General features: G+C 52.6%; 1 long non-coding RNA gene across 1 annotated transcript in view; it reads right to left on the reverse strand.

Annotated features, from left to right (window-relative positions):
* Positions 1-304: 304 nt before the first annotated feature.
* The window catches only part of LOC121099290, a 78586-nt gene continuing 61157 nt past the window's right edge, over positions 305-17733 (reverse strand). The window contains exons 2-3 of the long non-coding RNA XR_005831442.1: positions 3053-3166; positions 305-1252 (exon numbers count right to left, since the gene is read on the reverse strand). This is a non-coding gene — a long non-coding RNA (uncharacterized LOC121099290). The remainder of the gene's footprint in view (positions 1253-3052; positions 3167-17733) is intronic.

Raw genomic sequence — 17733 nt, forward strand, 5'->3', positions numbered from 1 at the left:
TTCCTCTTAGCAACTGCCAATGTAGGGAAATAATGAGTCTTTTGTTATCTCTGATGTTCCTTCACGCAAATAGACTGTACAAAAAAGATCAATTGATCTCCAAAACCTGCCCTGGCGATGCAGAGAAGCGCGACACACCAGAAGGCACCGACTGCTCTCAGGCTCAGCTGAAGGGAATCGCGCTCTTGCAAATCCCCCCAAGTTACTTACAACCCCCCCGCCCCCCGTCCCCAGAGCGCACACCAACCCCGAAACCCTTCCGCAGCGGTCAGAGAGGGGAGCGTTCGGTGTTACCTGCGGTGGTGGCAGCGGAGCCTGTGGTGGGTTGGAATCTGCATCGAGGGCTGATGGGCGAGACCCTGCGGGAAGAGCCGGCGCTCCCAGGAGCTCATCCCAGGGGATGCAGCAGCTCTTACGGCTCGATGCCGAGCTGCCCATCGCCCTCGCGAAGGGAAATCGAAGGTGTGGAGAGCGCCGGGATCCTGCTCCGCTGCTGCCCTTCCATCACTTGGCCAGGTCCTCCATTCTCTGTATCTAAAACCTTGATGCACCTCCATCCTTCTTCTATACTGTAGGGATCACGCTGATTTCTTTCTCCTATCCATTTTGCCGTGTCCACTTAGGCTGTAGCCTCTCCGAGATCTGCTCTTAAAATGCATGTGGACACACACAGCCCTGGCGTAACGGGGAGTTTTCAGATGACAGAGCGTCCTGAACGCTCCATGAGAGAAATACTGCTGCTGGTCACCGCCGTGTCACCCTCCCTCCCTCTCCCAGGGGCAGGGAAAAATGGAAAGCCTCGCTGCACAAGTCTGTCTTCTTCTTCGGATGGGAAGTTAGAAACTTTTCCCCTGATCTCCTGTTGTTTTATTCCATCATTTGCATTTTGGGAAGGAAAAAGAAGCCTTTCCGTAAGGCTCCAGTGTATAAATCTCAGTTTATTGTTTTCTATCAGGGCAAAACGTTCATTTTATGCCAGGTGTCTTAAATTAATAGGCTACAGGTTTAAAGGAAGGAGAAAATTGCCAAAAATGCTCCTGCACTTGTTCTGGTCTTGAAAAGCACTGATTTAATTAATCTTCCTTCATCACGAGCAGAAAGCATGGATCTAATTGCAAGCTCAGAAGCATCAGTTGTCCAAGTGATTGGAGAGTAGTTAGAGATGAAAGGGAGTAAAACAAGGCATTGATGAATGCAGGTTTATTAGGAGCTCTGTCTCATTGACTTGTCTTGTGAAGCAGTTGGAAATCGGCTACAAAGTAATAAAAGAAAATTAAAACACATAAAACTTTGTTAAAGTAACGTGGAAAGGCCCGCATTAAACCAAAAAGAGCAAGGAGCTAGGAAGGGAGAAGTCAAAGGCGTGGTGACGGCTTGGCATCCGTCCCCAGGGCCACGGGGATCAACGGCACGGCCAGAGACGGGGTGGAGCCGCGGGAGCCCCGGCTGGGCTATACGGTGCCGCACAGCACGTATAGGGTATACGTACCGCCGCGGGGGGAGACACCCTGGGTGGGAGAGCGCGTGGGGAGGGTATGCGCCGGCGCAGGAGGGCGATGGCAGATGAGGGATGTCACGGCGACTGGGGGGGGGTCCCCGAGGATGTCGCAAGCTTTGCGGAGGCTCGGCCATGGTGAGGTGTCTCTTGAGCCCTGGGTGACTGGGAAGGGCACTGCTCCTCCAGCGGCGGGTCCTGGGGCCACCTCCTCCGCCGTGGCTGCCTCCTGTCCTCGGGGTGCTGCCTCCTGTCCTCGGGGTGCTGCCTCCTGCCCTCGGGGTGCTGCCTCCTCCTGCCCTCGGGGTGCTGCCTCCTGTCCTCGGGGTGCTGCCTCCTCCTGCCCTCGGGGTGCTGCCTCCTCCTGCCCTCGGGGTGCTGCCTCCTCCTGCCCTCGGGGTGCTGCCTCCTCCTGTCCTCGGGGTGCTGCCTCCTCCTGCCCTCGGGGTGCTGCCTCCTCCTGCCCTCGGGGTGCTGCCTCCTCCTGCCCTCGGGGTGCTGCCTCCTGTCCTCGGGGTGCTGCCTCCTCCTGCCCTCGGGGTGCTGCCTCCTCCTGTCCTCGGGGTGCTGCCTCCTCCTGCCCTCGGGGTGCTGCCTCCTCCTGTCCTCGGGGTGCTGCCTCCTCCTGCCCTCGGGGTGCTGCCTCCTCCTGTCCTCGGGGTGCTGCCTCCTCCTGCCCTCGGGGTGCTGCCTCCTGCCCTCGGGGTGCTGCCTCCTGTCCTCGGGGTGCTGCCTCCTCCTGCCCTCGGGGTGCTGCCTCCTCCTGCCCTCGGGGTGCTGCCTCCTCCTGCCCTCGGGGTGCTGCCTCCTGCCCTCGGGGTGCTGCCTCCTGTCCTCGGGGTGCTGCCTCCTCCTGTCCTCGGGGTGCTGCCTCCTCCTGCCCTCGGGGTGCTGCCTCCTCCTGTCCTCAGGGTGCTGCCTCCTGCCCTCAGGGTGCTGCCTCTTGTCCCCAGGGTGCTGTGGCAGCCGTTGTACGCCGCTCGGCCGGCGCTGAACGTGGCCCTGACCACACCTCTGACTTAAAAATAAGGCTCTTTAACACCGATTTTCTTCTTCATACAAAGTTCTGCTCACCGATGCTTCTTTCAAGTACTTGCGACACGGTAAAACCAAGAACCGTACAAACCTTCTGCACCTTGGTGTCATGTTTAGGAAGACGAACTGGACAGTCGCTTTTTATTTTTATTTGTTTGATTTTATCATCCTTTTTAAGCCAAGAGCAAGAAGCCTGGAGATGACTCAGGTCTGCGAGTGAGATGCCACACGAAGCATCCTTCTTTGCTGGGTGCTGCCGGCACGCCGCCCACGGAGCAGCGCCGGCTGCGGGCACAGCACCTCGCTGCACACACAGCACCTCGCTGCACACACAGCACCTCGCTGCACACACAGCACCTCGCTGCACACACAGCACCTCGCTGCACACACAGCACCTCGCCGCACGCACAGCACCTCGCTGCACACACAGCACCTCGCCGCACGCACAGCCCGGCACACCTGGCACTATTTTCAGAGCTGTAAGACCGAGACACTAAGCTGGTTTTTATTGTTCTTTCCTACCTGGCTGCCTATTTGCATGTCCTGGGCAGATAAGAGGCTTTGTCTTCAGTGCAGCTCGTCAGAGCAAAAATCCCATCTTGGCCAGGGCTCCCTGGGTGTTCGTGGGGTATTAAACTAAAAAAATAAATAAATTACAATTTTGGTAGCGTGCAGCTGACATATAAATGGAGAAAATGCAGTGGGAGGAGAGCGGAGACAAGGTAGCAGTGGAAATTAGCGTGCTTGCACAAGGCAGTAATCACAGGGGTCTCCCAGGTGGCAGCCAGCCTAGTGTCTAAATTTAACAGATTAGATGGAAAGTAATGCCTCCCCCAACACATCCCCCGGGGGACTGGTATCTCTCAGGAAACTGTTTCCCAGTAATTAGCACCTGTGCCTTATGAAAATCAGTGCCTGCCATCGCTTCTCAGGCAGGGCAGCGGGGAGCTGCGCCTGCCCTTGCCCTGGTACCAGAAACACGCTGCAGGTGATGCTGTCGGCTGGTGATGCTGTCAGCTGGTGATGCTGTCGGCTGGTGATGCTGTCGGCTGGCGATCCCCGGCTCAGCCCCGCGCAGGATAGGGACCGGGTGGCACCGGAGCGGCTTTGCCAGCGTGGTTTTCAGCGAGGCAACTGCATCCGAATAACACGCTCCCCAGTGTAAAGGCAGTTTGAGATTATTCTGGATTAGATCCGTGCGTGCAGATCGGTAGCAGGTTACGCCATCCGCTCCGCCGGTTTGTCCAGTCTCCAGCAGCTGACAGCGGACGGGGAAATGAGAAAAGGGTTTTCGAGAGGACTGAGCATTACTGGGAGCTCTTGTCAGCTGTAATTACTGATGAACGGTAAATGCAAGCCAAGAACGCGCCTGCTACGCACAAGAGCAGCGCAATCGCTCACGCCGCACATGTCGCCTTGCCTGGCGCCAGGACAGGAGGAGGGGTGGCCGCCTGGATGGTCCCCTATTGAGGCTCCCCCCTATATACAGCTCACAGCGACCCCCTGCCCGGAGGGGAAGGACCTGGGGGTGCTGGCTGATGGCCAGCGGGACACGAACCCAGGTGGCCAAGGTGGCCCAGGTGGCCAGCAGCATCCTGGCTGCGTCAGCAATAGCGTGGCCAGCAGGACCGGGGCAGTGACCATCCCCCAGTACCTGGCACTGGTGTGGCCACCCCTCGAATCCTGGGTTCAGGTTTGGGCTCCGCACCAAGACACGGAGGTGCTGGAGCGCAGCCAGAGCCGGGCAGCGGCGCTGGGGCAGGGGCTGGAGCACCAGCCTGATGGGGGGCGGCTGGGGGGGGTCAGCCTGGGGAAAAGGGGGCTCAGGGGGGACCTTCTCGCTCCCTACAGCTCCCTGAAAGGGGGGTGGAGGCAGGGGGGGGTCGGTCTCTGCTCCCAGGTTACAAGTGGAAGGATGAGGAGGCGGCCCCAGGTTGTGCCAGGGGAGGTTCAGGCTGGATGTCGGGAACAATTCCTGCCCCACAGGGTTGTCCGGCACCGGGACGGGCTGCCCAGGGACGTGGTGGAGTCACCACCCTGGAGGTGTCCGAAAGCCGTGTCGATGTGGCGCCTGGGGACGTGGGTTAGTGGTGGCCGTGGCAGCGCTGGGCTAACGGTGGGACTCGATGGTCTTAAAGGTCCTTCCCAACCTCAACGATTCCATGACTCCGTACATTCAGAAGCACAATTTCAGGTCGATCTCAGGTGTGGACGTACACACCATAATCTGGAATCACACCGAGGTTACACTCAGAGGCTTTTCCAGTAAAAAAAGGAGGAGCGTGATGTTGCTAATGAACTCTGAAGCCTCTGCTCATACCTGCTGGGTTAGAGGAGAAAAATAATTGATGAGCATGGAGCTGCCTGCTTGGAAACTGAGGCGTGGTGGCCACCAGGAATGGCATCCGGATAATAAACCATCCTCCTGCCGCTGCTGGTTCCCCTGTTTTCGCTTACAAATGTCACGCCACACGCTCAGCAAGGACAGAAGGATGCCGCGTTTTCCTGGGAGAGCCCTGGTGCTGGAGAGTGAGCAGCGCCGGGTGGCTGGGAACCCATCCTTGAGGGTCAGGATGGCAACCAGGAATCTGGCACCGCCAAATCCTCGTGTAACCAACCTTCCCCGCCAGCTGCCGTGGTGGCCGGTACCCATCCTCCTCCTCCGAACTCCTGAGCACGGGGTTCCGCCTCCAGATGGGGAGATGCTTTAGTAGCTACGACACGGCGTGGGCCTCCCTCCCTCCCCTCCACCAGAAGGAGATCTGCTGAAGTATGATAATCAATACACCATCTGATTAAGGAGAAAAGGGATTGGTTTTTAATGAGGTGCTTAGTTTTCTGAACGAATCCCTGTTTTCTTCCCGCGTTTTCATTACAGCCGCTTCCCTGATCCTAAACCATCTCCTCCTTCAAGAATTACTTACAACTAGCCTTTGTGTACGGGAAGTGATTGATTCCTTTATTTTATTTTGCCAACCCCATTTTGCTTGCGCCGTGAAGACAATCACACAAATTTTCGTTTTGCTGTTTTGTCATTTTGTTGCTTCACAGGCAGGGGGGGGAAAAAAAAAGGGAGGGATGTAATTATTTTGTGCTAGCGATTAAAACAACAGAAAAAAAGAATCCCTTTGTGGTAGGGCTATAAACCATCAGCTCATCAGGGCTGCAACCACCACTGTGACTCTGGATTTGCTCATACCACTGCGGCAGTATTAAAGCGGGAGAGAGGATGGGATAATTATCCAAGAGGAGCAGCGCCGGTAGCCAGCTCAGATTTTTTGGGTTTTTATAGGGCCCACCTGCCCCCTGCAAGCTCTAGACCAGCTATGTGCTGTGGCTGACGGGGGGCTGGGCTGCCGGAGCCACAGCAAGACTTCTGATTTTGATGATTTATAATATTTTGCCCTATATTAACCTTGCCACTAGCTGAATTGGAGAGGAATGGGCTGCAGGGCACCCGGGCATGGTGACCCAGGAGCCCTCGGCTCTGCTCGCTGCAGACCGTGGGGAAAAGCCTTCCTCCCGCAGTCTGCCTCCCCCGGCGAAGCGATGCTCGACGGCCACGGGCAGCACCGCATTTACACCGACACCAAACCAGATTCGGGCACCGAACCGGAGCAACCACCCGTTCAACCATCCGGCCTCACCGCCAGTTGTAAACCAAGCACCCTCCTACGGCTCAGCACCCTGCCCACCCCACGCCTGCCTCAGAGCCCCGGCGGCGCGACCCGTGGGATCAGGCCCCCGGCCACTCGTTATCCACGGGAAAGGGAAGAAAGACATCCAGCACGCCGAGACGCGCGCTAACAAGGCAGGAATTACCGCCTAACGCTGCTCCCTTCGGCTTCATTTGAAGCAGGATTGTGACCCAAGAGATTATTTATTTATATTTTAATCCCCCTATTTCTAAAGATGAAGGCTTTAAAAATAAAAACCTTAGTGGCAAATCTGCATTAAAGATATAAGCCAGTAGCATTGTGGTTCCTTATCCCATAAAGATGCAATTGAAAAATGGGCAGATAATGTGAGCTTTTGTCATTTATATCTGAGGAGGCTTCAGGAAGCGAAGACTTTCATGTGAATCATGTAAAAGGATTTTCTGCAAAACTGTGTCTGAGTGAGAATAATAATAAAAAAAATATATATCTCAACTCCAGAAAGGGCACCATGTTAAAGAGCTGTACAATATTACCTGGCAGGTCTAAAACCCTCACGAGCTCTAATTTTAAGTTTGCTAAACCTTAAAAAGTTTTCCCTTTATTTATATCAGAGCTTTCTTTCCTCCCTTTTGAATACAATCTCTGTCGGAAAATCCTAGTTATTGAGATTGCGAAGCTAATAATTTAGAAAAAAAAAAACCCCAACCAAACCCACCTAAAACTTGCACAGAAGGAGCACACCAGCTTTTCTGCATTAAAATCTTCCTCCGGCAAGCTAGAGCATGTATTCAACCCCGGCCACGTGACCAGCCGAAAGATGGGGTTTTGAGAGATGGGCTCAGAAAGCGAGATCCCTATGGCTGGGAACACGAGGGATGCTGGATCTAAATCAGCATCACGCTGTTGGCATCGTTTCCTCGTGACGCCGCCAGCTCCCGTGGCACATCCAGCAGTCGTTGCTCCTGCCGCGAAGCTTTAAACCACCAGATGTAAACAGTAAATCTCGGTTTTTCTCTTCTGGTAGCTGGGGCAAACGCAAAAGACGCATCATCGCCAAACTGTTCTGGAGTTGGGAGTCAACTTTCCCCTCCCACGGTAAGTATTAAAGCGTGCTCTGAACATCCTGATTAGTATTATCCCTGATTAGGCAGCAGATAGTCCTCTGATTAAAGTGCTCTTGGCTATTTTGGAGCTTCACATAAATATTCATGAACCTAAGAGACAAGAAAAGAGTAAACAGACAAGGGAACAGGCTGGCAGCTATTGCCCGGAGATCCAGGGGGAGGATCCAGGTCCTGGGTGGCCGAGGTAGGACTCCAGTTGGGATGTGCCCCCTTGGGAAGGGTCGGGCTCCGCACAAGTAGGGACCTGTCTGAGGCCAACAAGGGCTCCGGGCAGCCCCAGTTGGGCTTTGATGGAGCTTCACGGAGTCAAGAGGTGTCACAGAGGAGCTACAGGTGTTTTGGGCTCAGCCCACTGTAGACGCAGAACGCGGAGGTGCATCCACCACAGAGGTTTCAGATCCAGGTTTCCACCTCAGGATGGCGTTTTGACTTTTTCGTTCGGCACGTTAGACCTTCTCCTCTACCAAAAAAGTTCCCCAACAGTCCGTACTGCCACACCTAAACCCAAACTCTGGTTCTTGGATACGTGGGGAAAAGATAAAGGTGGCCTGGGGTACCACTGTGGTTCTTGACTCCGCTCCGTGGGATGCAGACCCTCGTGATTTTGGCCCCGAAGTCCTCCCTTGCCATGAAGGAAGAGGGATGAAGCTATGACGAGGGGGCTGCTTCATCCCGTGCTGGCCCAGTTCCTCCCAGCCCACCTTCCTCCTCCATGCCTGGCAGTGGCCAGAACCCATGAGCCAAGACCCCGATATGATCTGGGCTGGTAATTCGTTCTCCTCCCATCCCTCACAGACTTTTCCTTATTATCTAAGCCAGATAAAAAAGGAAATGAAAAGCAAAACCATCTGGCACTTCCCAATACAATGGAAAATCGATAACGATGTAAGCAAATCCAATCAGCAACATCACGCTCCTCTACCCCTTTCCCGCAGCTTATGGCTTTTCCAGCGGGTTCTGCACAAACAGATGTTTCGTCACGTATCCTCTGCTGCTGTCACGCTGTCCCGTCAACGCCGCTGCTGCAGGTCGCCCTTCGATCTGAAAGCAGAAGAGCAAACGCTCCCAAGCAGCACCGCTTCGTTTCAGGCAGCTAATTAGCGGAGGCTGTGGGCACAAAGCTCCCTCCTCCCCCCTCCGACACCTGGAGAGCCGCTCCCGATTCTTTTCTCTGGAGGCTCTTCATCCCCGATCCCCGTCTCTCCTGGTGACCTTTCTTCTCACCGGGTTTTTATTTTTATCTCCGCTTTCCCTAGGTGGCTTTGCTAAAGTTGAAGGGGAACTCGTGGAGCTGTAACGGCGAGCGACCAGGCTTTCAACCCCTGAACCGCGCCACGCCGGCCGGAACCGAAGGGACAAAAATAAGACAGTTGCCCCCATGTTTTGGCGACGCGCCTACAGAGAAGAACATGTGTCCTCAGAAGAAGACGTGAGCCCTTTTTGGCTGCTCAGCACTAGAGTTCTTTCTTTTAATTCAGAGTGGGTGTTCATGCAACAACGGTGGAAGATGATTCCCAGCGGCACAATTGATGGTCACTGTCCGGGCTTTGCAAAGGAGATGCTCGGTCTCTCCAAATGTCAGCGTGTCAAACTGCCAACGCCGAGCAACACGCAACCAGGGCGCCTGTGGGAGCTCCTCCGCACGGCTTCCTGGCCGCCGCTCCGGCTGCCTGATCTTCCAGCGCTCACCTGGATTTCAGAAATCCTGGAATTCCGAATTCAGGGAAAAAGACTGCTGACATCCACCTTTACCAGCCCTGCTCCAACACTCTCAAGCACAGCCAGAAAGTAAGAAAGCACCGGGTGTATCTCAGGGAAGGTGTTCCTTCGGGTTTCTACAGCGCTGTAAAGCGACGGCGTGACCAAGGACGTGGATGTTGCCCATTTAGTGACCAAAAGCGCGGTTATTGCAGTAATGAGAAATAAGGAGCTAATTGCAGCACTGGGGCAGGCTGCTAGGGAGGTGGTGGAGCCACCATCCCCGGAGGTGTTTAAAACCCACTTTGACGCGGTGGGCTAGCAGTGGGCTAGCAGTGGGCTAGTGGTGGGCTCGGCGGTGCTGGGTTAATGGTTGGACTCAATGGTCTCAAAGCTCTTTTCCAACCGAAACAATTCCATGGTTCCATGCTTCTGTTTTCACAGCTTCCTCCGTGTCGAGCGTGCATCTCAACCTTTGGACGATCATCTCTGCCCGAAAGAGCAGCAGTCCGTATTTTATGGATGGGGAAAGCAGAGGTGACCCAGCCGGAGTCACGCAGGGGTGCCCGAGCTGCACCCTGCACGCGGAGGTGCTCAGCACCCCTGCTGAGTCCTTGCTCTGACTCCATCGATCCAACGGCCGGTTAATAACGTCCTATTTTTGTAACGTGGCTACACGTCTACTGGGAACTGGACTGAGACCAAATCATCTCACGCTGGCCCTGGACATCCATCAACTATTTTACAGCCGGTAGTCATTTCTGGGCTGGGAATGACTCACTCTTGCTATCTATAAACCAAAGAAGAATTCTCCAATTAAGAATAATTGCAATTAAGATGAGTATTGTAACCTGCTTGCTTAAAGGTTGGTTGAAAAACACATTGCAGCCCCCTTGACCGTCTTTTTTTCCTAAAATCTTTTTCCCACACGCGCTCAACTGCTACTGGAACTGCACGTGTGGCTTGATTTAAGAAATGATCAGAGATGTCGCCGAGCCAAATGACTGGGTCACTTGGTCTGTCAGCGGCGGGATGGGGGGGGGGAAACGCTCGGGGGGAGCTGGTGTGTGCAGGGAAGTGCTGGGGGGGGGGGGTGGCTGGAGAGCTGGGGGCAACTCTAATTACTGCTCTTTACCTGCACCTGCCTGATGCACTCTGTCACACTACATAGGGCATCTCTCCTCGGCACTTCAAGATTAATGAGTAACAGGAACAGGTTCCCAGTTCCAACATGTTACGCTATAGATCACAGTGTTCAGCCCGAGAATGTCCCTAGACCGGTGTGACAGGCTGCATATTCAATTGCTCCTCTTGAAAATATTTGCATCTTTGAAAGCAAATATATTGTGCATAGCAGGAGAAAAAAAAAACACCTCGCAAAGTTCTCTGGCAAGACACGCACGCTGCATTCCATCAATGGATGCAATTTAATCAAGAATATCAGGCATTTATTGCAATAGACACCTTCTCTGGGGCACTTTCTGGAGCACAATTCCATTAAATATCTCTTTGAGCCCCCGTCTCTCTAACTTTGTTAGTGGCTGTTCTCTATCCTTCTGTGACCGCAGCTCAGTGTAGATAAAAACCCGAGCACTCTTGTGATTAGATAAAAGCTGGATCTAAAAGCCAAAAAACCACATATCTCTGGATAAGATAAAGAAAAACACGCAGCGGGAAAGGATGAATAAAGCCATTTGTTTGCACAAAAATACTCCAGGGTCAACTCGTGCAACCTGCCGACCGTATCGGTGGGCACCGGGTGAGGACCGGGTTCCCCGCGCCGCGGTGCAGCATGGCCCTGGCCGTGGCACTTCCTTACCGTCAGTCCTTTTCCTTCTACGTTCATGTGAATATTTGCTCCTTGGCCATGAACAAGCCTTGCAGAGTGGCTCCGTTCTCGGCAGCTGGCCCGTCTCCTTGAGTCTCCAGCAAACGCCAGATCTGTGCAATGGAAGAGGACGCCAGCCCGGCGGAGCGCCCGGCAGCGAGGATGCTCTCCTCCTCCCTGCCATCCGGGTGAAGAGCGAGTCCTTCGTGGGAGGGCTCCGTGCTCCCTGCTCCCCTTCGCCCCAAAAGCCATGTTCTCCAAGGAGCTGGCATTCCTTCTCCAGCCCCCAGCCGCTTGTTAAGCACACGCAGGGCTCGAACTGACCCTGCACCCAAACCTGAATCTCACCCCCTAATACCGAGAGCACCCTCAGAGCCTCGTGCTGACCTGGGACAGCCGTCGGGAGAAAAATGGATTTGCATCCGTTGTGAGGAGCTGCCGGATCAGAACCCAGCCCTTTAGGCTTGAGTGTTAATTGCATTATCTGTCTTGAAGCTAGATCTATAAGCAGTTCCGATGCAACTAATAATTCAATACATTCATCAGAGTAAAAAAAAGAGCATCATCTTAATGACTCCCTCCCAGTGATAATTATGTATTTAAATAGTTTCTGTCAGCCAAGAAATATTTTCTCTTCTCAAGGCATTATTTTGCTTCTTCTGGGAAAGAAAAAAACTCACGGGCTGATGTTTCTTTGATAAGCTACAAAACGCCAGCAGTATTTTCAAAATTGTCCGTAGCAGTGAAGGGTATCCTCATTTAGCCATTAAAAAAAAAAAAAAAAAGAATGACCCAGAAAATAAAAAACATCAGCACCAACAGATGGACGAGCCAGCGGGAGGATCTGCAAGAGCCACCTGAAATAAACTCAGCTGATAGAATTTGGCACTTCTATTAAAACAGATCTTGAGCAAAAGCTTCTAAATTCAGCGTGACATAAATTTATATGTCTTTTACCATTTTTTCCTCCCCCCGCTCCATTGCTGCACCTGAACAATAAGGCAGAAAGAAACGAAACCGTATCCTTCCCCAGCCACAGCGGTACCCTGCAAGGTGATGGGCACCGCTCACCCTGCCCCGAACCAAGACAAGGGCTTAGACGCTAAATAACGTAGGTGTGGGGTACCATCCTGCCCAGCTCTGGCCAACCCCTCCCATCAACCCAAGGAGCTGCTCCAGGTCTTCATCCGTCTGGAACAGCCAGGATTGCCAACCACTCGACTTCAAAGGCTTGCTCATCTACAGAGGACAACCAACTTCAAGACTCCAATTTCTTTTTGATTAGGCTTTTCAAAGCATCCCCCAAAAATCAAAAGGGAAGAATATAGTACTATTCTATGGAAATTCTGACATAAAAGCTGCAATATCAGACTGTTTAAAACAAAAAGGGGTCGCCCCCCCCCCCCCCCCTCCCCCTTCCCCCTATTCTGGAATGAAAAGCACCTTATTATAAATAAAAGAAAACCCAACCATCTCCTGATGATAATGACTCAGCCAATTTATCATAACAAAATGTCAATGTCACCCATAGAATAATCAAGCAAGAACACTTCAGAAACGGGGGGTGGGGGGAGAAAGACACGCACCCAGTCCTGGTACGACTGCAGGGGTTGCTTATGAAAATGATGAAAGTCAGAGGCTTAAGTGATTAAGCCAAATATATAGCTCATTCATTTGCAATTTGATTTTAACTACGGACGAGATGAGTGAAAACAAGAACGGGAGCGCCTGCATCATAATATTAATAAAACATAATTAGCCAAAAGATTAGCATAGGAGAAAGAAAAGCATTTTAATTCACCTTCCCTTAGCCTGCCAATGTGTCTCTTGCTGTTGATTATTATTTTCAGAGAGCTGCTGTTTACAAAGGTTTGATTAGATTGGAAGAATGCAAATTAAGAGGGAACTCGCTGACAACGTGTTTCCCTGGGTGCGCAAGGAGGTGCTTGTAAATCCTGGCTGACCCCGCTGCAGTATCCCTGGACTATCTAGAGAACGTGGATGGTGCTGGATATTTGGGATTTCCATGCCCAAGCCTTCAGAGATGTTCGTGGGTTTTCAGGTCGTAGGCTCAGCTGTGGAACATCGATATTTTTTTCCTCCGGGAGAGGAGATGAATCATTGCTCCAGAGGGGGAAACTTGAGGCTAGAGCAGAGGGATTTTTTTTGTCTCCTGGCACATGCTGGGTCAAATGAAGAACGATGCACCCACCTACACGTCCCAGACCTACACGTTGGCCTACACGTCCCAGACCTACGCGTTGGCCTACACATCCCAGACCTACGCGTTGGCCTACACATCCCAGACCTACGCGTTGGCCTACACATCCCAGACCTACGCGTTGGCCTACACATCCCAGACCTACGCGTTGGCCTACACATCCCAGACCTACGCGTTGGCCTACACATCCCAGACCTACGCGTTGGCCTACGCACCCCAGACCTACGTGTTGGCCTACGCACCCCAGACCTACGTGTTGGCCTACACATCCCAGACCTACGCGTTGGCCTACACATCCCAGACCTACGCGTTGGCCTACACATCCCAGACCTACGCGTTGGCCTACACATCCCAGACCTACGCGTTGGCCTACACATCCCAGACCTACGCGTTGGCCTACACATCCCAGACCTACGCGTTGGCCTACACATCCCAGACCTACGTGTTGGCCTACGCACCTCAGACCTACGTGTTGGCCTACGCACCCCAGACCTACGTGTTGGCCCACACGTCCCAGACCTACGTGTTGGCCAACACTCTACCAGCCACAAGCGGCCGCCATTACACCGCGCCAAGGCCAGTCGCTAAGAGGTCTCCTTCAGGGCTCCTTCAGGAATGCTGAATCGGGGGGAAACATGGTGGGCAGTGCTGGAGCCGCTGGCAGAGAACGCTGTGTGGAAGAAGACGCAGGAATAGCAATGGGAAGAGGCCATGGAGCCAGGTCCGAAGTGGCAAAGCTGAGCAAAGCAATCATAGCAGGGCAAAAATATATTTATCACAGAGAGACAGAGTATGAGAATAAAACCCAGGGGAAGCATCGTGTGTTTTCACTGTTTCCTCAAATGGAAAATACGCTTTTCCTGCCTATATTTATTTAAACACTCGTACGCCATTTGCCTTTGGTAACGTGGTTTAATTTCCATTTAAAAGACCGTTCCTAGGACAAAAAGGGCTGCCTGGGCTTCCCGGAGCCACTTGCGGGGTGTCAGGGAGAAGGCAGCTTTCAAGTCAAAGAACAGACTTAGGGAGAAGTGAAAAAGGGATTTTTTCCATAGCAAGCTGCTAGGGTAGCGGGGCTGAAAATAATCCTGAATCATGAACAATGGTACGAACTGAAAAAAAAAAAAAAAAAAAGATTTTTTTTAAAATCACCCCTCAACCTGGCAGGCAAGGGATTTTGAGGACGGCAGCTCAGGTTCCCCCTCCGCTCTAACGGCCGGGTCTTTATTCCTGGGAGGATTCAGCAAAATCTTCAAGGACAGAAGAAGATGACAAGAAATTTCTTCTTCAGGCTCTACTCTACGTCTTTTTTTACACTAGAAAGGCACCTAATCTGTAAAAATCGTTTATCCCCTCTCTGGCTGAGACTGGCAAACCAATAGCTTAGAGAGAAAGCCACTTCCACGTTCTATTCATACAATATTTTTAAATTATATAAGCTCTGTTCCAGTCTCAACATTGTACCTAGCCTGAGCCAGCCAAGGAAGAAATCCAGCTTTCCGTAACCGCTACCAATAACTTGGGCATTCGCTGCAGGGATGTGATAATAAACAAACAAATTAAATTTGTGTATTTTTATACCCAAAGTATGCATATCCTTACCAAAAGGAAGTTTAAACTAGTTTATACACCAAAACTGTTCACGAAGATTAACTGCCGTCTTTGACCTCAGTCTAGAGAGCAAACCCAAGCCATTAAAATGAGAAATACGACCTTTACGGTACCCAGCCCGTGATGTCCTCCTCGTGACCCGCCGCAATAAGGGTAAGCAACAGCACGGCTAATTACTCTGTTATCCATCCCACCCCGTTTTCTCTTCTCCTCTGAAATTCATGGACAAGTTCTGTCTCTGCAATAAAACTACGGCTTAATGAATAGTCCACCCACTACTCATACGTGACGTCCCGGTGTTTTAAAATTCATCTCCCACAGCTATTATCACCTGGCTCGCGTAACTCTTTTCAGCAGGCATTTCGTACCAGCAGAACCGACTTCTGCTTAATCACGCTGAATGCAAAGATAGATTTTTCTGCCTGGTTTGCCTCGCTTTCTCCTATCTATGAGTTTATAGCACATGCAAAGAGCGATTCCCCTCCACCTGACACTTAGGAGTAGCAATGTTTTCACTAGAATGCTCGCTAGCGTTTGACATTTTTCCTCCTGAGATTTATCGTCAGCACCTACAGGTTTCCCTCTCCTGAGTGGGCTGTGGCTGATGCACGAGGATCTGTTCCGCCGGTGTAGCTCAGCCTCACCGGGAAGCTGGAGACGCGGGTGAAACGAGCCATGGAGCAGCATCACCGCCGTCCCCCCCACCACTGGAACCCCCCCCCCCCACTGGTGCCATGAGGTGCCCACCCACCCTGCTGGCACAGATGCAAAATGAAGGGGGAAGTACCAGGCAGGAGTTACTCTTCAGATAATTGTCATCTTGCATGTCGGTAAGAAAAGGTCGGGCTTTAGAGAGGAAACGGCATGTGAAGCTCTAGGGGGTCCAGGATCCTAATCTGGCACTGCTTCGGTGTGGCCGTCATTTAAACTGCAATTTCTTCAGTGTATGCTTAGGAAGCAATTAGGATGATGAAGCTGGGACCTGCCTGAGGTTTAACGTGTGGGAGGAAGGGCTCCCTGCCCTGTCAGCAGGAGCAAGGAGCAAGGAGTCCCACGGCTGGTAGGAAGGAAGGAACTGGGTGCTTCCTACCTGCCAGAATGTATCGGCGCTGTAAGATGTCTGAGGCGAAGCACCGCGTACATCAAAGCTACGCATTCGATACGCAAATCAGGGAAGACTGATAAAAACATAAGGTTAAAAACCACATCAAGCAAATCAATGCACCTCCAGGCATTAACATGCAGAGAGGCGGCCCTGTGCCAGCCTTCGATGACGACAAGCTTTTCCACTGGCATCACATCGACCGAAACACACGTTCATAGACGAGGCTTTAAAATACACCCTATGTGCTTTACGTACTGCCAGGATGCCATCTGGGTGTCCTGCTGACGCAGTCGAGATCCCTGCTCAGGTTTTCCCGGAATGTTTCGACACAGGCAGGTCTTGCCACCTATGGCACCTCTGCACCTGTCACTTGCAACCCCCCTCTCCTGCCCATCAGCACCCCTTGGGTACCCACAGCAGCGCCGCAGCGAAGCAACGCTGCATCACGGACCTCCAGTTGGCCTCAAAATTGGATCAAGGATCCCAGCATCTTGCCTCTGGCACTGCAATGAAAAGCTTGACTCGGAACCATCGCAGCGCAAGCTCCCCTAGGCTGCCCCGTGGGACAGCAGTCACTGCGCCTGCTGCAGCTTTGACCCCTTACCAAGCCAAAGGACACGATGGAACAGACGCCAGAGCTGAACCCCGAGGAGCTCCGGCATTCCCAGGCTGCAGAGGTGCCTCCAAGGAGCACGGCCAACCGAGCTGCCGCCACTCTGAAGGACGTGCAGGGATGGGAACCACCCAGCTGCAAACCGCAGCAAAAATTAAAACAAAAGATGAGCTGTTTTCGCAGCAGTTTATTCCATCCAGCTGGTTTTCACACATTTTTGCCGGCTGCGCAACCCTGCAGGCATACTAATGCCTGCACACCCCAGCGGCCGATGTAAATGAGATGTTAGCGGAATGTTTAGTCATCAAATGATAACTTTTTGATACAAAATGCACCCGCAAATTTAACAGGATAAATTACCGTCAGGAGCTATGCTGAAAAAATCCCTTTCTGTGGGGCTGGCCCTAACGCGAGGGAGCAGGGGAGGTGGGGAGAGCGGCGGCGCCAGCCTGCGAAGCGTCAAAAAGCAAATGTCAAGTCCGCGTAGGCAACGGAGGGAACCGAGGCACCGCAGGGCGCCGGTGATGATGCGCAAAACAACGCTACGTGGTTAACAAGAGCTGCGACGGAACAGAAATATTAAAGCAGGAGCCGAAGCCCTAGCAATGACAACGCTCCGATGCCTTGTGTTACCCACCAAGGCAGAAGTTTACCTACAGCCCCAGAGGTAATAAACCACAGTGTCACCCGCACGATATGATGAATGAGCTCCCTTTTCCAGGAGCTGCGTTTCCACTTGCTATATTTAATGAGAAATACGCCTCGCTACACTTGCCTGATTTCCTTCTTCGCTCGGCTTGCGTGTCTGCAGGCAAGGGGAAGAACGTGGTTGCTGCCCCCCCCCGTTGGACCCTCAGATCCTAAATGGTGGGTCTCTAATTAATTAAGGCTATAGTAGACCTAATTCACATGGGAAACAACCCCCAAAGGCAACGGCGTCACTTCTGTCCCTTGTTCCCGACGCAGCGGGACCCCTGCTTGAGGAGAGCCTCGCGTGGGGCGCAGGCTCTGGGGACGCTGCTCTGCAGCTGAGAATGTTTTTTTTCTTCATAAATCACAGGGCAGGCCACCAGACTGTGACTTCCAGCCAGGAGATGACATTTGGCAGTGTCTACTCATGCTCTCCGCAACCCCAGGAAGGGATTTACCTGCACGTAACCCTGCAGTAACACTTCATCACGGAGCACACCGCTAACAAGGGACAGAAGTGATGCCGTTGCCTTTGGGGGTTGTTTCCCATGTGAATTAGGTCTACTATAGCCTTAATTAATTAGAGACCCACCATTTAGGATCTGACGGATGACGCTGCCTGTTCAGAGAGGGCTTCTCGCACGTGCTGCTCCC

This window comes from Falco naumanni, chromosome 19 (genome assembly GCF_017639655.2).
Source record: "Falco naumanni isolate bFalNau1 chromosome 19, bFalNau1.pat, whole genome shotgun sequence".
Lineage (NCBI taxonomy): Eukaryota > Metazoa > Chordata > Aves > Falconiformes > Falconidae > Falco > Falco naumanni.